Raw genomic sequence first — 23890 nt, forward strand, 5'->3', positions numbered from 1 at the left:
AAGCCAAGACCAGATATTGTGGATGAGCCATTGACAGACCCTGACGAAATTTTCTTTGTTGATGGCTCATGTGTAAGAGACAATATTGGTCAGTTGAGAGCAGCTTATGCTGTTTGCACCATTACTGGAGTTGTGGAAGCTGCTTGCCTGGAAGGGGTACACTCCGCTCAGGTAGCTGAGATCATTGCATTGACACGTGCCTGTTTAGCAGGTAGCAAAATTAGAGTCACCATTTACACTGATAGCCAATATGGTTTCGGTGTAGTTCATGATTTCGGGCAATTGTGGTCTTAGAGAGGTTACATGACCTCCTCAGGTTCACCTATTCGAAATGGGGAATTTGTGCAACTATTGTTAGAAGCGTTACAAAGTCCGGCAGCAATTGCCGTTGTCAAATGCGTAGCCCATACAAAAAATACAGATTTTGTGTCCCAAGGAAACAGATACGCGGAGGAGGTTGCTCGCTACTGTGCAGAGCAAGGATATTCTTTCACGGAAGTGGAAGTGGGTGGGACCCAGGAAAAGACAGAATTGAACATGATGCTAGAGACAGTCGATACTTGGGATGATTTAAAAGGCATGCAAGAGAACGCATCAGATTTTGAGAAAAAGACATGGGAAACTGCAGGTTGTGTAAAAAGTGAAATGGATCTGTGGATTTCAGCAGATGGAAGGGCAGTAATACCAAATGAATTAGTGAGTCCAATGGCACGTCAGATACACGGTCCGTTACATTTAGGAAGAGATGCCATGCTGCGGGTATTTAGGCAGACTTGGTATAGTCCCAAGTTTAGAGTAGCCGCAGAAGCAGTGTATCAGAGGTGTGTAACATGTCAGCAGTTAAACCTTGGGAAAAGGACACCAGTTTCACTGAGCCACATTGGGAGGTCTGGTGGGCCTTTCAACAGGATGCAATTAGACGTTATTGAGATGCCAAAATGCAACCGTCTCAGGTACGTTCTGGTGGTTGTATGTATATTTTCCAGATGGGTCGAGGCATACCCTGCACGCAGGTGCGACAAACTCACAGTAGCAAAGTTGTTGCTTAGAGAGTTAATACCGTGCTTCGGGGTGCCAACCTCTTTGGAATCAGATAGAGGAACACATTTCAACAGTGAAGTTGTGAAGATGCTGTGCTCTGCATTGAACATTGATCAGAAGTTGCACTGTAGCTATCGACCTGAGGCTTCGGGAATTGTGGAGCAGATCAATGGGACGATAAAGTCCCGAATTGCCAAAGTGTGTTCATCGACATCTTTAAGCTGGCCTGATGCCCTGCCATTGGTACTCATGAGTACACGTAGCACACCTGACAGGAGAACAGGTCTACCTCCACATGAGGTTCTAATGGGGAGGGCAATGAGACTTCCATCTGTTCCAACTGCAGCTTTGTTGAATATCACAGATGATCTGATCCTGGATTATTGCAAGGGACTTTCTGATGTCATTCATTCTGTGTCTCTTCAGGTGCGGGCAGCTGAAATTCCATCATCCAGGGACCTATGCCACGACCTGTGCCCTGGTGATTGGGTCGTGGTGAAGAAGCACATCCGGAAGAATTGCCTGGATGTGCGTTGCAGAGGACCCTACCAGATAATCCTGACAACGAATACTGCTGTCAAGTGCGGAGGGCTGCCAAACTGGATACACGCCTCCCACACTCGAAGAGTTCCAGCACCCCTGGAAGAAACAGCTCCTCTCGCAGATGAAAATCCAGCTGTGGATGAAGAATCAATAGAGGGGACCAGTCAATCTGTGGGGGTGTCGGAGGAAGCTGGGAGCGCGTCAGATCAAGCGGAAGAAAGACAAGACGACAGTGAAACTGACGTTGCCACAGAAGGAGAAAGTTGCTTTGAATACGGCTCAGACACTGAATAAGACACCAGTGACCAAGAATTGAGTGTGAGGGCAAGAAATAGGAGAACAAGGCATGAAAGAAAGAAGAGGCCGAGCTTGAAGTCAACTCCAGGAAGAACCCTTGCTCCTATATCCGAAGACTCAGATCTAGACGAAAGTGCACCGAATCGAGAACAGGAGAGTCCTAGAATATCAAGGAGGGTACGCGTGTCCTGCAGAAGATACGCCACTCCTGAGTGGACCTACCTGGCAGCAGATGTCTTGTGCACAGAGATCCGGGAGGGTGAGGGAAGTGACAGTGACCAGTACTGACCCAATCATAACGTTGGAGGTGGCGTTGTTGGTACCCGGAGTAGAAGCTGACGGGTTGCTGACACTCACTGTCCCCAATCCTCCTTACCTGAGCAGAATAAGAGAACTGGTTCTAAACAGAGTAGAATTTCCGACTTTTGGTACAACGGTATCAGCACTCGAAGAAACCATCCTTCGCTTAGAACTTTTAGAATACGTGATTAGAGCTGCTGGAACCAGCATGATTGTAGATACCTAAAGACTTTGTAAATAAACAAGATTGAGAAGATAACCTAGCGCCAAGTGGAAGAAGAAGAAATTTAGGGACTCTTCCATGTAGTTGACGGAGAAGGGCTAGAGTTGTCTGTTTGCTCTAATTCAAAGGACTAATTAGGCAAGAAGGATTGTCAGCTCCAGGTGTGGTTCTAAAAGACCGAATAAGCAAAGCAAATATTGTTGAAGGAGCAAAGAAAAGAGACTTTGGGTTGTGGCAGAGAAACTAGAACTACACTGACTTGAGACCATGGAGGCCGGCAACCCGAACCGCAAAGCAAAATGCATAGTAGGCGCACTTTTAGCGGGAGTAATTTTCCTTATAGTTTTAGTAGTTACTGTATCATATATAGTGGGACATGAAAATGAAGTGAAAGCAACAGAGGAAGCAAAGGTTGTAGTAACATTGAAACCTACTACTGCTGGTAAAAAGGGGGACAATGCAGTGAAGGATAAAGCTTTACTAGCAGCAGAAGCTCGTAGGTTGCACGTAGATGAGTCACAGGGAAACTTTAAGTCAAATGCCTATGGTAAATTACTGTATGAGTACATTGATGCAATGGACGCGAAAGACTGCTACGTCTGTATGCAATTGCCAGCCTCTGTAGACAAAGGTATTAGGTATCATCATCTCCAATTGACTTATGGAATTACATGTAGTTTGCTGCTTAGTATATTTTATGAACGAGATAGCTTTGAATATTATTTCTCGAATTTTGATGCTGTTTTACCAGAAGTCCCGGCCTATAAGCATATGAATAAATGGGACTACTACAAAAGTGAGGATCGATTAAGGAAATTTTTCATTCCTTGGAAAACGCTAGATACTTCTTATGCCCGAAGAAATAATTTGACTTGCAAAGTGTCAGAAATTGAGAAAAAGTTTATAGGGCAGGTGGATGATCGATACAGAAGGCAGAAGATTCTAAAGGCTTCAGGCCAATGGAAAACAGATTGGGCCGAGGAGGAAAAGTCACACAAGAGGAAGGGTAGTAACGGTCCAATAGCTTTAGATCGAGTGCAAAGAGGGAAACTATGTATATACAGGGGTAAAACCTACTATGAGAATGTATTTGTGGGAGAAGTAAGTTGTGAACATGCTTTTCAATTAGAATACTACACAAAGGATTTCTTGAAAGGAATGCAGGTGATTCCAAATGTATATTTTGTCTGTGGAAGAAATGCATACGTGAAACTACCGGATAATTGGTACAGATCATGTTATTTAGCAATTGTCTTCCCCAAAATATATCACGCTAAGGATCTAGAAATCATAGAGGGAAAAACTCAAGCCAGAGGGAGAAGGGATGTAAGCGATGCTGAAGTAGTTGGAGATGTATTTGGTGCTATGTTCCCTCTTTTAGGGTTAATACTGAATGATGTCAAGATCAGGAGATTGGCAACAGTTGTAGATAGATTATCTGCCAGTACTGCTAGATCATTAATGCTGGTAGAAGGAGAGATGCAATCGATAAGGGCAATGGTTCTCCAGAACCGACTTGCCTTAGACGTTCTGTTAGCCAAAGAGGGCGGAGTCTGTAAGGCTTTGAAGGTCCAGGAATGTTGCACTTACATTCCAGACAATTCAAAACCTCTTGAGAAGTACATACATAATATCACCGAAATCCATCAAGAAATTGAGGATCTGTCGAAAGTGAATGTGTGGGAAAAAGTGGGTCACGGAATGGGTAAAGTTGGAGGTTGGTTCGCCAATCTAGGGAAAAGCTTCATTTGGTACATACTGAAACCTATCATCATCATAAAAGTGATTTGTGTAATCACACTGTGGGGATTGGTGAGGCTGTATCAATGGTATAGGTCAAATAGGTTGCAAAGATCCATGAGAGAGTAGGAGCAGAGGTTAGCTGCGATGCAGGATAACCAGTACAGGAGTCTGAGGGCTCTAGAAATGATGAAGCGAGGGAGCATTGCAACGAGTTCTGTTTGATTCAATTCATTCCTTCAGGGATGGTGTTGTGATGGTGATGACCTTTAAAGGTCATCAAAGGGAGGAACTGAGAGAGCGCAATCTGAGTAAAATGTAGAAGTGCACCATATTTACAAGCACGTTGCACGAGTTTAGTTAAAGGAACATATTAGAGTGTCAAAAATGTAGAATGCATATACTCACAAGTGTTTAATCAATATAGAATATATATCTTGGTGTGAAAACTAATGTAGTAATGTTTAGAAATGTTAGAATGCTATTAGATTCCATGTTATGTGGCTGTTGCAGAAAGGAATGTAATGCTGCTAAACATAGAAATGTGCAGGCCTCATGGCATTGCATTAAGAACGAAAACGTGCCTTTACATTTTTACATAAATGGATTAATGCTATTATAATCCAAAGTATTATCGATCATAGACTGAATATATGTTTTATAGAAGTGTTTCCTATAATCAGAGTGTAATAAGCTAGAATACTGTTTTAGTCGGATAAATAAAGGTTCATAGAGTGCACAGGCCCGTTCATGTAATTTAGTAGGCCTGGAAAGATAAAGTTGTTTCTTTGATCTGCATGGGCTAGTTAAAATTCAGGTCTTGTTAAGCATAAATTGTGGACCATGTTTGAAGTTTTACGACTTGTGAGATAAGCTGGAGGTCGGAATTTGGGGCCCACTTCATGGGTGTCTGTTTGCAGGTGTGAGGGGGTTCAAATCAAGAGAGTGATGAATAGAGCTCTGTTCTGGGAGACAGGCACAGGCCTGGAGGAGGCTTCAGGAATTTCCTGGGGGGTACCGTCCTGCCGGAGAAAGAGCCTGAGAAGCAAGGTCAACGCTAACGAGAAACCCAGAGGAGTATCAGTATGGAAAAAGCCAGAACCGACACCACGTGAGAGGTGTACGTGAGGGGAGTCTCAGAGGGGCGTTTCAACCGTAATTGTGATTTTGTATTAGGGACAGCACCCTTGGGTGGAGTTAGAGCAGATGGCCTGAGGAACCTTAGAGAGCGGATGGGTAGGCAGAGAGGACAACTGCGATGCACAGATTTACAACAGAGACTAAGGGAAAGTGAGTGCACTTCTTTGGAAGTCACCACGGCTGACACCTTTTTAGGCTAAGATTCTGCTAAGTAGTGATGTCACTTAGTTTAGTGTAGGGACAGTCTAATCTGTAATTTCCTTTTTGTAAATGACGCTCAAGTTACAACTTGTGTCTATTCTTGCAAACTTGCTGATCTTTGAATTAGTCTTGGTGATATTTTTCTGTCGCCTAAGAGCATTTAGAGAATTCATGTTTGTATTGATGCCAGTATATCTTTTGAACCTTATATTGAGATGTTTGTATCTCCAGTTATCTTTGGCTTTATAATAAAATTTTAAAACTTATTCGTGGTAAGTGGTTCTTCAGAGTTGTGGAAATTCTTGAGCTGAATAACCTGGTAGTGGATTACTTTTTACTCTATGACAGGCAACAAAGGTTCAGTCGACCTGAGTGGGGATCTAGATCTATAGATAAGAGATCAAAAATCCCGCCGTATCATTAGTAAACGGATTCTAGAGAGAAGATATAAATATTCAGAGTTCTCGGCACCGGGCAGAGTGAGCGCTTCTCCTGTCAGCACACAATTATAAACAGAGGATTTCATGATATATATATATATATAAAAAACATTATGCAGGAGGTCAGGTGTGAATGGAGAGTCCCGGGAGGCTTGGCGTTGACGTACCGCTTAAATGATAAACAAACACCTCTAACAACCACCCACCGAGGGGCTTTTGGGAAGAAAACACAAAAGAAGAACAAACATCACCTTTCTGCACTTTACCCCGAGATTATAGTACATTAGACACCGTGCGCCAGGAAAGTCGAAATACAGACAGAGTACAACTAGCTTTTCCTTCATAAATCACCTGCGGGTCGCTTCTTTTTATTAATGTTTTCCATTCAATTGAATTTCCTGGGATTGCAGTTTCCGGTAAAACCCAACAATATATAATGTAACGCTTTATTTGCATGCTGTTCATTCGCAACTGTGGAAAGTAGGCACCAACAGGCACCTACGCTAAAAGTCACTGGAAGCAGAATATGTACAGAACTATATAAATACATTGTATTTACACACACACGCACCCCCCGAACCATTTGCACTGGCTACTTTTCTGAAGCCTCTTAGCTCGGAAGGCACCTCAGTGGGTTGCGCACTGCCTGCCCAACACTCATGTCCAATGGACAGTTACAGGACAAATACCAAAGAGCCAAGAGAGCATTTATTTGTTGGGAAGCAGAACACCTGACCAGTTTCGAAATAGATGACAATAACACCTGCTGTGTTCAGTGCCTCGAGGCCACACGGCAACTCGAAAGCCCTGTAGTTACCAACCATTTGTATTCAGCTGCACTCTCTTATCGCTGCCCTTCCGAAGTGAGAAAAACGTGACCCGGTTTTTCGCACTAAAACTTGTAACAAATGCAGCAAGAACCCATTCAGACGATGACGTGCGCTATATGCATATACGCTCTACTGTCGCAAAAACACAATTATTATGAGCGCCAAGAAGCTTCTTAAGTGCGTTGTGCAACTTTAAATATTTATTTTTTGGGGGGGGTGCAGGAGGACACTGGACACTGCACACCGGAGCCTCGGCTCTGGGCGCCTCACAGGAGGCGCGTGGCGCTGCATTCTTTGACTCGTGCAAGAAATCACTGTCCACTACTTCTTAGTTAGTAAGAAAGGCTACTTTATTAAGACAGGTGCAAACAAAATCTGAAACACAACTATTTTCATTATTTATTTAATAAACCAAAATTCCTTCAGCTTAACTTAGCATCCTTACTAAAAAGGAAACCCCGCACCAAGATAACTCGAACAAACCCAGAAGCAACTGACTCTTGTAGACACCCACCTCCTTTCCTTTAACTGCCCTTTGAGGATGGACCAACCCACTCCAGGCTGCTCACCCCCCCATTAAAACCCGCCTACCAACTGAAATAAATGAACCTAAACCTGTCTTAGTGTGGCAAGCCTACAGACATTGTTGTCAGTACCTAAAGCACCTGACAGGGGAAAAAGAGGGAAGGGGGAAAAAGAGGGAAGGGTGGGTGGGGCCAAACAAACTACACTACCCGCCTCCCGCCGGCACAGTTCCCTTCCCGCTCTCCCCGCCTCTATTTATGCCCTCTGTCCTTGCGCTGATTATCACCTGCTCCCCATGGCCAACCCTTGCGCGAATCTACCCAGGGAGAGACCGGCTCGCGCACGGCTCTCCCTGGGTCCCCCCATGCGCGTCCTGGGGGGAGAGAGGTGGGGTGGTTGGTACACCCCACGTGCAGACTGGCTCCGAGGAGGGGAGGTGCCCGCGCATGTGCAGCGCCCAGGGGCATTCTCTAATTAATGATGATGACTCCCACTCCCGCCCCATATGTGGGGCTCGGCCCCCTCAGGCCACCTCCCTCCACTGACAGCTCGGTTGAGGGTGATTGATGACTGCCCCGAGATCACGCAGCACACTGGAAAGTGTCCACGCCGTGATTGCTTTAATTTACAGATGCGCAGCGCACGTGTCCCTGATTGAGTCACCGCGCGGCAGGCGGCCGACCAGGGCGCGTGGCCCCCGGAAACAACTACGGGTACAACATATGTAGGGACTGAGCAGCAGGGGCGGGATACATACACATGCGTCCCTATAGGCACGCCATTTTATTCTGTGATGGCTTACACCAGGAAAACGCTTCTGCTCCCCCATTGCTTTCATCTCTACCAAAATAGGACCCCAAACTAGAGCGCGTCTCTTGAAGCTCCTGGCTGCTTAAGACGTTGTAGGAGACAAGACGCCCCGGACACGGGCCTAAAAGCTTCTTTCTACATTTGAAGGTGAATATCTCGTGTGCTTTTTAAGGGTGGCTTTGCATTCCTCCCTGGGATGAACGTGAATTGTGATTTTGTGCTGCGTCAATACCAGGTCATGAACTGACTGACTTTATCGTTGGGGTGCCACTGGGCGGCAGATGTCCTGTGGGCACAAGCGGCCGGGCATTGTCATGCCTGCAAGGTCGACTCCACACCAGTACATCCATCTCCATGCAACTTTGTGTGTCTCGCTGTGCTAATGACCACTGACAACCTCAGGAGTGGTGCAAGTAAACGCTGCAACCATGAACACTTCTTATGAACAGACTCTGTGAAGCCTCCTCGTGTTAGTGACTTCGCACACTTTGCTTCTCCTGACCAGTGTGGCCTAGTTGTACTCGTAAACACTCATAGGTGAGGGTCAACCCTCCTAATGGCCTTGTACTAGTGAAAACACTTTGTGGCCTTGTAGTACTTGTGAACACACTTCACACCTTGTGGCCACATTGAAACGGATATTGTGGTGTCTTTGTACTTGTGAACACCTACATCTTGATTTGATTGCTATTTTCACGGTATGCATACTTTGCCACTGAATATAATCGACCAGGCCGCACTGGCATTGAATTCAGTGGCTTAGCTTCCATTTGGTGCAGCAGGTTCATTGGCACCGGGATCAGAAGCCCGAGGGGGCAGCTGTACCATGATCATTAGTGCATTTCACAGTTCAGACAGGAGGGCATTTCCTTCCTTGCACATGGGCCCATGACACAATGGCTACGCCAATGCTTCTAGTCGCACTAAACAGCGCTAGAGTTTTCTAAGTATTCAAACACACATGGGACAAAGTATGTGAGACCTTTTTCATAATCAACTAGTGTTATCTGTACACTCTGCTTGAAGGCTGAGACCTAAAAAACCAACCGTCGAGGACATTTTAACAACTTAAAGAGTTTCCGTAGAGTATTTAAAGAAATAATTTCCGAGCACTTTTCAGTCTTTGGGTCTGGACATATAACTGTCGCAAAATTTTAGATTTGACTTTGAATGCAGACTATTTTAGGATTTTACTCATAAAATACAAAGTGATAAATAGTTTCTCATTGAATTAAAAAAGTGGCACATTATTAACCGAATATTGGCAATGTTTCCCCCAAGAAACGTTCTGTGGATCTGCCTCACTACCCGCTTTGAAATGTAAATATCTTTTAAATTGAAAAGTTGATAGTTTAAAGTCTAGGTGCGACACTTCTACTTCACGAGAAGCATAATTCGAGCATGCCTGGATAGTAAACATAGCAAATAAAAACAAGACTGGCTCGTGACAGAAGTACTGGCAACTTCGGGAAGTTTTGAAGAGCGGTCACACTAATTTTGCATCGAGCGCATGTCAAATGAATTTAAAACATACCAGAAGACACGTAATTAGTACGCGTGAGGCATGGTTAAGTCAACATAGTGAGTTAAAAATTCACATTACACCACAGTATTTTTGATACTTTACATTTAGCTTGTAAATATGAAACGCTATGTATAGTGCATCAAACATGGTTTTTACCCAAATACTTTTGGCACCAAAACTTGTCCTAAAGAGAGGCCTCGGTGATTTCAACATTTACAACTGCAGACAACACAAGTTGCTGTTCTAAACATGTTTTCGACGCCCCGGGCAGTCTAAACATGTAGGAACAACTCAGACACCTGGGGTTTTGATAGCGCAATAAAGTGCACACTCATCTTTGTGCCTCGAGGTGCACACTTGCGCTTTTGTCCCCTGCGCCTTAGAAGTGATCAGAGACCCTGTGGGGTCACAGAGTGGTACATGCTACGAAGCAAGCGGGAAGGGTGGGGGGGGGGGCTAACATACTGAGCACTCACCCACCCGGCATTCCACCCCTAGTAGGTAGGTAAAAAAACTCTTAACCAGAGCAGGTAAAGCTCTCCGATGCTCACGTCTAGGGCCTTATAGGCGCTATATTAAATAAATAGGTACAAATACCATTACCATTTAAGAAGTCTTTATTCGATTATTTCATCTTAAAAGACGTACATACAAATTATACATGATAAAATAACAAATTCACATAAAATCAGTTGTAACCGACATTCTTATAATGGGTACAAAACATTAATTCATTGTGGCGTTAAAAAAGTATTAAATCAAATATTACAGACATTCTTATAATGGGTACATAGCAATAATTAGTAATAGAATATAAAAACCTGGAAGACCTAGATCTACAATTAAAAGTCACATTAAAATGTTCAAAGGCAAGCCTAGCACTGACTGTTTTTTAAATACCTAGTTCTAATCACCCACGCCCATCCAAGGAATTTAGCCACACCAGTGACAATAAGAGGGGTTAGGTCGGTTCTTAAGAGTCTGCTAGCCTCAATAGCTGAGCGAGTACCCAGGGATCTGCAAACTGGGCCAAGCCATTTGGACCTTGGAGCAGCATACAGTGGGCAAACAAACAAAAAGTGATCCACACTTTCGCTCAAAACTTGACAATGAGGACAACATTCAGACCCACTTGAACACCATTTGTTGGTAAATACCCTTAAAGGCAACGTACCACATCTAAGCTGATGGAACAATTTGCGATCCATTGGTTTGGTGATTAGGTCCCAATATTTTTCAAGCTTGGGGGCATCTTTGAGATCAATGAAATTACTAGAAAGGTTATTGGCAGGCAATCTCTGATGACGGTTTGAGGTCACCCAGTCCCAATACAGTGCTTTTAATATTTTCTTTGTGGGGAAGACTGCCGAATCAGGGGCCACCCAAAGATTACTTAACCCCAAGGCATAAAGTGACGTTTTAAGATCTCTAAACCAACTTATGTTCGATGAACCAGAGGTATTTCTAACATGTAGACAGGCCCTGGCATACAGCTTAAGTTCCGGCGTCGTCCATAGGCACCTTCAGAACGCCAATGGGCGAAATCTAGCCTGCTCCTCAACCGGAAGACACCCTAGATCATACATAAGTGGGATCCTTGGGGTTGATTGCGGCAGACCTGAGGCCACCCTGAGAAATTTGTTTTGGGCTAATCTCAGCGGGTCCAAGTTGCTAAACCCCCAAAGTTCTGCCCCATAAAGAACAGAGGGAAGAACCTTGGATCCATAGATCTTAATAAGGGGCGAGATAGGCCTAGTAAAGGAGCGTTTGTGCTCTTTAATCAGCGCACCTCCAATCTGCAGATGTTTCAAGGCCATAAGCTCAATCTGGGGGGTCCAGCTTAGGGAGTCGCTAAATGTAACTCCTAAATATGTAAACAACTTCAATTGTTCTAAGGGCAAACCCCCCATTGTGACCCTTGCGGAAATCTGATTATGGCATCTTAAGACCATAAATTTGGTCTTAGAAACGTTTACCTCCAACTCATGTTCGTGACAGAATAGCTCAAACCTAGAGAGGGCCTGCTGGAGACCCTGTCTGGTTTTAGATATTAAAAGGGTATCGTCAGCGAACATGAGTAGAGGTGTTTTCATTCCTGCTAATGAAGGGGCATCTGTGGGGTGATTAGCAAAGTAGTTGACAACCCTATTAATATATAAGGAAAAAAGGGTAGGGGCTAAAACACAGCCTTGCCTAACACCTTTAGCCACGGAAAACCTTTCAGTCACCTCCCCAGGTTTGCCCCAACGCACCTGGGCATAGGTATTCCTATGTAAGCTAATTAACAAATTGACAATAGGGGCTGGCATGCCCATATCTAAAAGGCTCTTCCATAAACCAGCCCTCGGTACAAGGTCAAAAGCAGACCTGAGATCTACAAATGCTGCATATAGGTTGCCCTTGCCTAAAAAGACCGTCTTCCAGAAAAGTAACATAAAACGATAGGCCTGGTCTAAAGTGCTTACATGGGACCTGAATCCAGCCTGTAGTGGAGTCAGAATATTTTCTGAATCTATCCAATCATGAATCCTAACAAGGACAAGACGGGCTATAATTTTTTGTACTGCATCTATTAGGCTGATAGGCCGATAGTTGGAAGGAATCGACCTATCACCTTTCTTATATATAGGCAATATTTCAGCCCCAGCCCAGGAATCAGGAACTCTGGCACCAGAGGCCAGAGCGTTGACCAAGTGTACCAGATATGGAACCCATAGATCTTGATCCTGGAGGAATAGGTCGGCTGGGATGCAATCTGGTCCAGGAGCCTTCCCTTTCTGGATAGAATTCAAGACAGATTTCACTTCTATAGAGGTAAACACTAGGGGGTCTGCTGATAAAGGCCAACAAATGTTATTTAGAGAACAATCTGGACCCTTAAATTGGTTCCCAAAATAGCTAACCCACGGTTGTTCACCCACCGATGAAGGGCTCGGCCGATCATCCTGAGACAGGCCCCATCTAAGTAAATGCCAGAACTGCTGGAGATTCTTGGAGCTACATGCATCAGCCAGTGTGGACCACCTTTCTTCATTCCATTTCACCCTGGCTCTATGTTTCACTGCGTTAAAAGCCTTCCTACAATCCCTTATGAGGCACAGATCCCTCAGTTTAAGGGCCTTGAACAATTCGGCTTGGGTTTGACGACACTCATCATCGAACCAATTTAACCTTTTTGCACACTCCCTACCCCCCTTTTAGTGAGGGATTTAATGAAAAGTTTCTTTAGAGACCCAAACATAAGAGTGTGAATATCAGTGATCATAGAGTTAATTGCCTCCTGAGTTTCACATTTGGAAATGTTATCCAGGGAATCGGATACCACAGCTCTGATAGTTTTACAGGCTTCAGGATCTGCACTAATTTTTGGCCAGAGTACTCTTCTTGTGTCATTAGTGAGAGTGACATTATCCTGTATGACATTAAGAGCATGATTATCTTGGCCTGAGAAACTTGTGTCCCTTAATTCTACCACTAGGGGACCATGATCACTTTCAGGGCGTGACGTTACCTCAATGTCCACCAACAAGTGCCACAATTTAACATCCAGTAAAACATAGTCGATTCTACTACTATGTCTACCATTACTAAAAGTATCCTTTCCTAACCTATCAGAGGTTGTTCTACCGTTGAGGGCACGCAGGCCTTGGTCCAAGCACATACCTTTAATAAAAATAGCCACCTGAGACCACCTTTTAATCGGGGCTAGATCCAATTGAGGGATCCCCCAGGCCTGATCTTCAGGCTCAGTAAAAGAGCCGTCATCCTGGCTCAGGGGTTCAAAACAAGAGTTTAAATCACCCATTACCACCTTTAACCCTGAATTTGAAGCTGTACTTAAATAGTCATCCAGGGTAATAAGGGATGGAGAGATCTTACCTCCCTGAATACCCCTGGCATAAATGTTAATCACCAAAATATCCAAGCCACTTGTGGATTTTATGCTAACAAGTAGTATGTCCGGACTATCAATAAAGACTTCTTCAGCTATGATGCCCGCTTTCTGCCTAACCCACACTGTCAGGCCCCCCATGGCACGACCTTTTTGTCCCTTAACAGCCAATTTGCTAAAGGACAAATAGCCAGTAAGGAACAGTGGTTGGAGTGACCAGGTCTCTTGGAAGGACCAAACATCCCCTCTGCGTATAAAACTAACCCAATCCGGTATAGACAATCTAGACTCCAGACCTGCTATATTCCAGCTACCCAGAATAGTACCTTGTCCTCCTGATAAAGCACTAGATATCCCCTTATCGAGAGAACACTCAGCATTTTCAATAGAGATAACAGCTGCCTGCAAACTAGCAACTCCCATTTTAGCAACACTGTCACCCATTTCATCAACTATACCAGAGCCAGAGAGCTCACCCAGAGTACTTACTGCTAGGGTTCCAGACTCTATAGATGCAATTAATGGTTCTATAGGCTCTAGCACCACTAATGAGTCCCTGGACCATACAATTCGACAGAAGCAACAGTTACATTGTGAACAGGATGACCCCTGGGGTCTAAATCTTTACAGAAATCATTCCGTTTAGAAACTGCAACCCATGGGATTTCCAGACTGCCCACACTAGCCCTTGTAAGGGTAGTTTGTCAATCAATATGATTCAAGTCTGATAGGGGCTCATACAAATTCCTCAGTGGGATGTTCCAAAACTCATTCTGCTGGATGAATTTGCCAGGGTTGCTGAAATTGGGAGGGTGGCTATACTGTTGCCGAGGATTAGGGTAAGCATGTGGTGCAGGATAACCCGAGAACTGGGGGTTTGCATTATGGTTAGTCCAGGACGGTGTATAAGTTGAACTGTTGTATGCTGATTGTGAATAGGCATGGTACATGGCTTCTGGGTTGATCTGGGGCCCATTAAATCTGTGGGTGAAATTGGTCCATTTGAGGGGGTAGGGGTTACTTATCGGACGTGATTGTCCTTGTAATTGACCTTGTGGTTTAACCAGGGACTCAGGGTAGAAATAACTTAGATTCCTCGTGGAAATACCACCATCGTAGTTTCCCACAAACCAGTCGGTGAGGTGGGAAACTACCCTGTGATCCCTGAAGTTAATAATCACTATATCTCCCTCAATATCTTTTGGGCGAGGACCCACCCACTGACATCTACGAACTGAAATAATATCACCATTAAGATGGGCCGGAAGAGGTCTGTTGGTCTTCAACCAAAAGATGACCTTGTTCTTTAGATTAACATTACTTTCCCTATTACCATTTAGGAGTGGAGGCACACCCGTCATAATAATAACATAATTAGCAGACTCAGGTGGAAGATCTACCATATTCCTGCGATTTAAATTGGGTCTAGAAGTGGAATTGACCGGCTTGGCTACACCTGTGTTGTGGGTTGCCTTACTTCCCACAGCCGATGGCTTGGTACTTGGTACGCTCGGCTTATCTTTAACAGTATTGGAAGCACTTTTTGGAGCGATTGGCACGTGCTGTGTTTTAGGTTTATTATGTGTTATACTGTTAGTGGTACTGGTGGCTCCAGGTTGAGTATTCGAGGGAGCAGTAGTAACACTAGGCTTTGGTTGAGGGGCAAGCTGGCCAACCATGCTCGTGGGTAAAGGTGGAACCCGAGTGAGTAAAAGTTGGTCCATCTTTTCACCTAATAGCCTTACACGTTCCAAGATGGGTAACATGTAAGGTTTCAGAAGTTTCTCAAAGATGTCATAACACTCCTTGTTAAACCCAGTTGTGGTATCCACCGAGGGTGTTGGTAGATGGGGAGACCCAACGGGAACCTCAATTACAGGAAGTACCGAAAAATCGGTTAACTGCGTGATTGGGGAGGAAGGACAGGTTTGTTGATCTATACCTTTCCTTTTAACACCACCCTTTTTCCTTTTCTTCCTGGGTGGGGGGCAGACAGCTCTTACTTTTCTAGAGGTTTTAGATTCAGAGACAATATTAGAATGGGTCAGCGAATTCCTTCCCTGAGCTTCACTTAAACATGAATGATTAGTAAGGGTTGAATGTAACTCTGGGGCATCAATCTGCTCAACATGATCAGTAAAATCAATAAGGCTACTCTGGACAGGATTTGGACTATTATGTCGACCCTCGCTATTCATAAGAGAGCAAACAGGAGAACAATTGGGTACACGAAAAATACTCGGTATTTGGTCAGTGCTTGTTAGGTCCAAATCAATAATCGTTTTCGCTTGTACTGCCAAATCTTGGGAATTGTTAGGTGCAGGCTGAGTGGTCAACAATGTTTGTTTCAGGAGTTCAATAGAACGGCGACGATCAGCCCGCTTTTCAGCTAGAAGAAGTTCTTTATCAATCTCCTTAGTGACCTTGTCGAAAGATTTATCAAGGGGCCCCTGAAAAGAGACACCCGCACTTGGTGGAAGGGAGCTAGTCATATTTGCAATAGGACAAAAAATAACCACAAGATACTAGACCCTCTGACAGCATGCACAAGAGCTATGAACAGGGGAAAGGATAGCACACAGTTACTGGATAGGAGTTAGAGACCTGGCCCAGCCCGGCCTCCTTCGGCCCCGGACGGCCACAGACGGTCCCGCCCTTGTCCCCGGCTTCTCCCAGGCGCTCTCCCGCGCGCTTCAGCGCAGCGGGGCACGGCTGCTACTGATGTACAATCCTAAAAGAAGGGGAGGAGCCTGCAGGGAGAGCGTCCCAGGTGATGGCAGTTGGGGGTTGCTGGCGCTCCTGGGACTTGTAGTCCTGCGCCGCAACACGCTCGCAGCCCTGCAGAGTCAGCCTCCCACAAGGAGCCCCACACGAAGCGGGACCCGCGGAGCGGGTTCCGCGAGTAGTTTGGGTGAAGGCAAAGGTAAAAACAGCAGTTCAGGGTCCCAGGCGAGGCAAAAGCAATTTCAAAGTGATCCAACTTGCAGCTAGCGGAGACGCCTTTTAACTTTGTTGTTTGCAGGGAGGAGCTGCAGGGAGAGCGTCCCAGGTGGTGGCGGTTGGGGGTTGCTGGTGCTCCTGGGACTTGTAGTCCTGCACCGCAACACGCTCGCAGCCCTGCAGAGTCAGCCTCCCACAAGGAGCCCCACACGAAGCGGGACCCGCGGAGCGGGTTCCGCGAGCAGTTTGGGTGAAGGCAAAGGTAAAAACAGCAGTCCAGGGTCCCAGGCGAGGCAAAAGCAATTTCAAAGTGATCCAACTTGCAGCTAGCGGAGACGCCTTTTAACTTTGTTGTTTGCAGGGAGGAGCTGCAGGGAGAGCGTCCCAGGTGGTGGCGGTTGGGGGTTGCTGGCGCTCCTGGGACTTGTAGTCCTGCGCCGCAACACGCTCGCAGCCCTGCAGAGTCAGCCTCCCACAAGGAGCCCCACACGAAGCGGGACCCGCGGAGCGGGTTCCGCGAGCAGTTTGGGTGAAGGCAAAGGTAAAAACAGCAGTCCAGGGTCCCAGGCGAGGCAAAAGCAATTTCAAAGTGATCCAACTTGCAGCTAGCGGAGACGCCTTTTAACTTTGTTGTTTGCAGGGAGGAGCTGCAGGGAGAGCGTCCCAGGTGGTAGCGGTTAGGGGTTGCTGGCGCTCCTGGGACTTGTAGTCCTGCGCCGCAACACGCTCGCAGCCCTGCAGAGTCAGCCTCCCACAAGGAGCCCCACACGAAGCGGGACCCGCGGAGCGGGTTCCGCGAGCAGTTTGGGTGAAGGCAAAGGTAAAAACAGCAGTCCAGGGTCCCAGGCGAGGCAAAAGCAATTTCATAAAATACATAAACAACAAACACATTCGCGCTTTTTCCATAAAAGTTTTAAAAGCAGTGCTGAGGTGTGCATTAATGAATCCACTTTTGCTAGTGAATGTCCACACCTTGAATGAAACACCCCTGACTGACTCAGTCTGGTTTCCTCCTTCCTTGATGGACTGTAAACATTCTCAGGAATATTACAAAAGAGACATTCACCGTCAGAGACCAGGGTTAAGCTAGTGCATTGATCATGCTTAATATCTCAGCAAACTTTCCGCACCTTGACCAGAAAACTCTTCTCTATCCAGGACAGCCACGTTTTTTAAGGTAGACAGCGTTATCTTTGGCCTCGTTATCTTTTCTCCAAAAATTACAATAAAAAGTGTAACATGAGAGTAGGTTTTGGGTCAGTCCTGATCAGCGTTTATCTTTTAAGTGTTTTTAAAAGTCTGCCACTGCTTAGGGTGCCTGTGCATGAAGGCCATGGCATTTTGAGCCTAGTTACATTATACCATTTGTATTTCCATTAAGTTTTGGTGATGGGGCATTGATTAGTCCTTTGGGTGGACTGAAGGTGTAACATGTAGCTTATACTTGAGATCAGTGTGTCTTTGTTTGACATTGATGTATTTACTTTGGTGATCAATGTGGTTTTAATTGTTGATTTATGGATTTTTAACAAAAGAGAAACATCCTGTTCGAAAGCTTTAGTCTGCCAAAGGTACAGTGTTACCAATGTGTTGTGCTTTCTATTGATTCACTTCACTATTGTGACAATATGTTGATGGATTAATACATTCTAATTTCTACAAATAAATATGTGCATGCATATAGTCTTGCAGAAAGATACACAAACAAGCATTGGCATAGCCAATAGGTCTCGCCTTTGGGACCTTATAAGTATTTAATTATGCAGCACAATATCCTTAGTGCAACATGTAAAGGTAAATGTTTTGTACTTGTATAGCACACAGCTACCCAACAAGAGTCTCCCGGCGCTTGTACTCATACCGCTGAGGAACCCTTACTGGCTTTCCTTGTGAAGTGTCCACTCCTGGACACCCCCATGGTGAAACCAGGCATCCCCAGCGCTGTTGGGGGCCGTTGTGGAGGTTAAGCAAGCTATTGCCTAGAGTTGCAGTGTGGGGCCCATAATTAGAATAGGCGCTGAGGCGAGAATATCAGGTAAGAGGAATTTATGAGCCCGAGACCCGCCAAGGCAGGAATCGAACCCTGGTCCCAGGCCTGAGCTCTGCATCAAGGTCTGCCACTCTAACCATTTGAGCCACACTTCTCCACAACAACTGTTGCATGGCTAAACACATAAGGTCCCAAAGGCAAGACCTATTGGCTATGCCAATGCTTGTTGGAATATGTCACCTAGGTCAAACTTCGCTAATGTGGCTGTTAAAAGGGCCAGCTTACACTGTTGAATGCTTTGGCAGCATCTAGGGTCAAAACAGACAATGGTGTATCATGGTGAGTTGCAATGTCTATTGCTAGGACAAGCTCATGTGTTAATTCTTGTATGTGCCGTCCTTTAATAGAGCCTTTTTGGTCTACATGAACCACTGAGCCTGCAATCTCGCCAAGCCTTTTGGCTAGAATTTGCGTGTAGACCTTGTAGTCCGTATTTAGGAGGGATATTGGCCTGTAAGATTCAGTTCTTGTTGGATCTTTCCCTGGCTTGAGTATTAGATTGATTGTTGCCTCATTCCAAGAGTCTGGTAATGTTTGTTTTGCTAGAAATATATAGTTAAACAGTTTCGTCATTGGAGTTACTAATTCCTCGCACAAATTACTGTACAACTCATTTGGGAGTGCGTCTGGGCCTGCCGCTTTACTTTTTTTTAGGTTCCTTAATACTCCTAATACTTCTTCCTTGGTTATTTCCTTGTTGATCTTATCTCTCTGATCTTGTGAGAGTTTTGGGAGGGCTATTTTTCCAGCATATGTTGATTCTTTTCTTCCGTAGGAGGTTCGTCCTTGGTGTATAAGTTGCCAAAAAATGCTACAAATTCATTTCTGAGTTCCTCTTCTTCTGTCGTGTATTTTTGGTCTCCCACCTGGATCTTTTCTATCCTATTTCTTATTGTGTCGGTTTTGAGCTTCCACGCCAATAACTTCCTGCAACCTTCGCCATACTCATAGTGAGCTATTTTGCTCGCGTCCCATTTGTCTTTTAAGATCACTTCAAGGAAGTCTACCAGCTCCATCTTATTCTTATCTCTCTCCCACTTGAGTCTAGTTCTTGCTTCAAGACTCCCAGATCTACTAATCTCAAGCTCTAAGGATGCTATTCCCTTCTCTAATTCTTGTATCTTATTTCTTTTGATTTTGTTTCTGTAGGCCGCAAGGCTGATTAATTTGTCTCTAATATAGTCTTTGTATGCCTCCCACGCAGTTTGCCTCGAGGTTCCTTCTTTATTGATTTAAAAGAACTCTTTAGTTTCTTTTACCAGGGTTTCTAGGCAGCTTGCTTCTAAAAAAATTCCCCTATCTACTGTATATCTACGTGTATGCATTGCATCGCTATGGTTAAGGTGTAAGATCACAGCTGAGTGATCCGATAAGTGAGCAGGTATATGATCAACTTTTAGTGTTGCTTTTGATAGTCTCATATCTATTAAAAAAGAATCCATCCTTGATGCATGTCCCAACCTTTTATTTTACAATGTATATTTATTGAGGTTTCCTCTTTTCTCTCTCCATATATTAACCAAACCCAGATATTTGATGCAATGATTCACCCACTCCCTCATTTTTGGTAAATTTGGACCATGTTTGGGTGGGACCTATCTTTTTTAAGATCCAGAATTATGTTAAAATCTCCTCCCATTATTATTGGGGCTTGTACAGTTATGAGTTGTGAGTACAATTTTTGCAAGGGTTCTGGACTGTCCTGGTTGGGGCGGTAATATCAAACCACTGTATATCTATTACTGCTGATTTTTAGTTTTACCACTACCCATATACCCTTTTTATCTACTTCAGTCGCTTCGATCTGAGCTCCAATTGATTTCTTAATTAAGAGTGTGACTCCTTTCACGGTGCAATTCTGGTTTGTACATACCCAGTTAGCTATCCACTTTTGAACAAGTGGAAAAAGATGGCGGCCGGCTTGGAGGCTCGGTCACGAGCTCCTCACCCAAACAGCAGGATTCACACAGAAAAGATGAATTGGAATACTGATCCTACAGTAAAACCTACGTGATGAACAAATAAACGGGAGAAGCACGCAAGAAGAAAATCTTTTACCGACGGGTTCGACCCAGGAGCCAAGGAACAGGGCTCGCAGTGTGGGCTTGAGATTCGATCCAGCTCCAAAGCGTAGGGGCGGGGTGAGGCAGAGAAGCACGGGAGGCAGTGCTCTGTCCTTCTAGGTCGAGGAGGGAAGAGGCAGCAGTGGCGGCAGCAGTAATGTGTGCGGCGCTGGGAGCTGCATTTTTGACATTCCTTCACATCTACAGAGATGAGCAGTGGCATTAAAATCCAAGAGAAAGTGGAGGAAACTTCAGCGCGACCGTGCAATTAAGGGGCACTCGTTTTCCCGCATTTCCAGAGCTGAGTGGCAGCATAGAAAACTTGAGGGAAAAGTGGAGGTGCAGCAACTCCAGGGCGACCGCACTATTCAGGAGTGGCTTGAAGCGGCTAAAGCGCTTCAGAAAAGCAGAAGCATCACGGCAAAGCTGGTAGAAAAGGCAAGAGTGTCTCGACAGCCAGTTACCCCAGGGAGAACCGGACCCCATGACACCCGCTTTATTGGGGTAAGCGATCTTACAAAAGGCTTTCCTGAACAGAAGCAAACTGAATACACCCTCATAGTAACCCTTGCTAAGAGTAAAAAGCAATCCTGGGCCAAGGGGAAGTGCAGGTGGGGGTGCAGGGGAAGAGCAGTGCGCAGAGCTGGATCAGTGGGAGACAGAAGAGAAAGATGAGGCAAGAGTGAGCAATGGTGAAGGGAGTGCTAAACCAAAAGTATTAACTCCCCCTCAAGTGTGGTTGGATATAAAAAGGTCATTAAGAGAACAAGGGGAAGGCATTAATTACTCTTTAAGTAGTAGAAATACCCTGGTGGGGGATCGATACCGAGAGCGAAAATTAGATGTAGTACGTCCCCCAGAAGTAGTAAAATCATCAGGCATATCCCCCCTGATTGTCCCAAAAATTACTAAAAAGAAGAGAAAACCGAATCTAACTGAAAAGCTGCTATATCCTACGTCTAGAGCAAGTCAGGCCAAACTAACAGCACCCGGTCTGATAAAACAAAAGATAACCCCCTCACTTAAGTCTTTCTTCAAAGTGCAAGAAAATTTGAGAGATAATTTGGAAAAGGAAAAAAAAACAGAGCAAGACCCAGCCTGATAAACGGAAAGTGACATACAACGGAGAGACGAACAGTGAGGGGACATTGGTAAAAATGTCAAAAGTAAGCACTAGTAAGAGGTATGCTGTTTTAGAAGCACAAAATCAGCAGGAGACAGAAACGGATGCCCCCGACCTCACAGGTGTAGAAAAACCAGAGGAGCTCATAACGCCACAAAGGAACAAGGATTGTCTGGAAAGTATGATGACTACCAGGATGGGAGAGATGAGATCTAATTTTGAGAAATCAGACAAAAATCCAGGAAGTATGTGAGGAGATGGATCAAAAGATAAACAGTCTTATGATGAGAGTAGCTTCAGTCTAACGGGAAGTTGAGGCATTAAACAAGAGAATGGAAGAAAATAAAAAAGAAATAGACCAACTCAAGATCTCTGAAAAAATAGACAAAGTGGTCTACGACAGGTTGGAAGCAATGGAAAATCAAGCGGGAAGAAACAACCTGAGAATTTTAAATGTACCTGATGGCCTAGAAAGTGAAGACATTACAGCATTTATAATCAAGCTACTAGAGGACCTATTACCATGGACAAAAACCGTTGACCTGGCAGAGAATATTCAGAGAGTCCATCAGGACCCATTTGTTAGAAGCAAGATCAGAAAGAATCCTAGAAAAATCCTCATAAACCTCAAGAGCTACACCCTGAAGGAAAACATTTTGAGTGAGGGCCTGAAAGCTGGCTCGTTTCAGATCAAAGACTGGGCGTGCAGAGTAAGATCAGATATATCCAAGACAATGCAGGACAGGCAACGGCAATTAGACCAGTACATGCAGCAACTAAATTCACTAAGAGCGACAGTCCAAATGCGTTTTCTTGCAGCATTAAGAATAATGTGGCAAAACAAAATGCATATCAGAGACCCAAAGGTGGTAGAAAACTTTATAGATCAAATCAAAACACAAAAGTAGTATCAGAGTAGCATATTGTGTAGCACATTGTGGAGGTATGTAGCCAAAAAAGGGGTGAGGAACTCAAAGAGGGGCAAAAAGAAAAACACCCCAAGAGGAGCTAAGGGAGGCTTTTTCGGGGAGGGATGGGGAAGAGGGGATCACTGGAAAATATAAACTTAAAAATAAAAATTGTGCACAAGGCGGGGAGCAAGATGGGATATAAATAAAGAAAAGTATGTCTAAAGAAAGCAATGTGAGGTAGAAAGAGCCCCAAAAACAGCAACAATAACTGCATTAAAAACATAGGGAAATTGAAAACAAGACAAGTTTCTTAAAATCAAGGGTGAGCTGCACTCTCATGGCAAGAGCACCACTAGCTCTGGCTGCAATGACAACAGCACTCCTGTGCAGCAGCAGTTCAACCATATTTCTAAACTTCTTATGCCTGCAGCTGGAGCAGAGCAGGCGCCTCCCACTTCTGCCTGACTCCTTAACCCATTCCCTGTCTCTGCAGGTACGCCTCCTACATGAACTCACATATAACAAGACCACTTCCCCTTCGAGAACTGACAGCAGCTCCTCTCCCAGCCTTAACAAAATCTACCACGGCACCAAGCTGCTCTGAAACACGCATCACTCATTTCAATTGGATGTACAGGAACAGAACACAAGCATTTGCAATGCAATAGGACTCACATTTAGGCGAGACATATTGCATTGAAAACAGGAGTGCGGGCAAAGGGTAGAAAGTGTGAAGGCACGAACGGGAGTGCAGGGGGAGGGGGGCTGAGAAGGCATGGACTGCAGGAGGGGGAGGAGGCACGGGATGAAAATAGTGCTGTCAGTAAAGGGACCAGTAGCCATGGAAGTACACAAATGACGACATGCTTGTCATAAGGAGGGACTATCAAGCCTACAACCAATAGGAAGTCATCATTTAAAAGACAAGCCAATAAAAAAGATGGGGGAGGAGAGTGGGTGGAGAGTGGGCGGAGCTTCCACAAAGCTTTCAGCTATAGTGTATACTGCATTCCTCGCAAAGCTATGGCAACGCACTCGCTCTGCAACGCTAGGCGAGACCTAAAAAGGACAGTAAGGTGAAAAGGTTGTTCCTGGAATATAACACGACCCAAACCAGTATTAAAAAGATACCACAAAAAAACTACCATGTATTGAATAAAGATAAGCATTTGAGAGATATTGCTTTTATGGGCCCTCGGATAAGCACCAAAAAAACGAAACCAATGGGAGACATGCTAACATCTAGCTATTTTGAACCTGAAAAGAGAGAAGAATTGGTTGTTGAGTTGGGTGTTG

At 44.8% G+C, this 23890-nt stretch overlaps 1 protein-coding gene across 5 annotated transcripts in view; it reads right to left on the reverse strand.

The window, feature by feature from the left end:
• The window catches only part of LOC147679997 (CD5 antigen-like), a 768709-nt gene that overhangs the window by 187304 nt on the left and 557515 nt on the right, over window positions 1-23890 (reverse strand). The window lies entirely within an intron of this gene.

This window comes from Lissotriton vulgaris, chromosome 11, assembly GCF_964263255.1.
Source record: "Lissotriton vulgaris chromosome 11, aLisVul1.2, whole genome shotgun sequence".
NCBI classification, from domain to species: Eukaryota; Metazoa; Chordata; class Amphibia; order Caudata; family Salamandridae; genus Lissotriton; species Lissotriton vulgaris.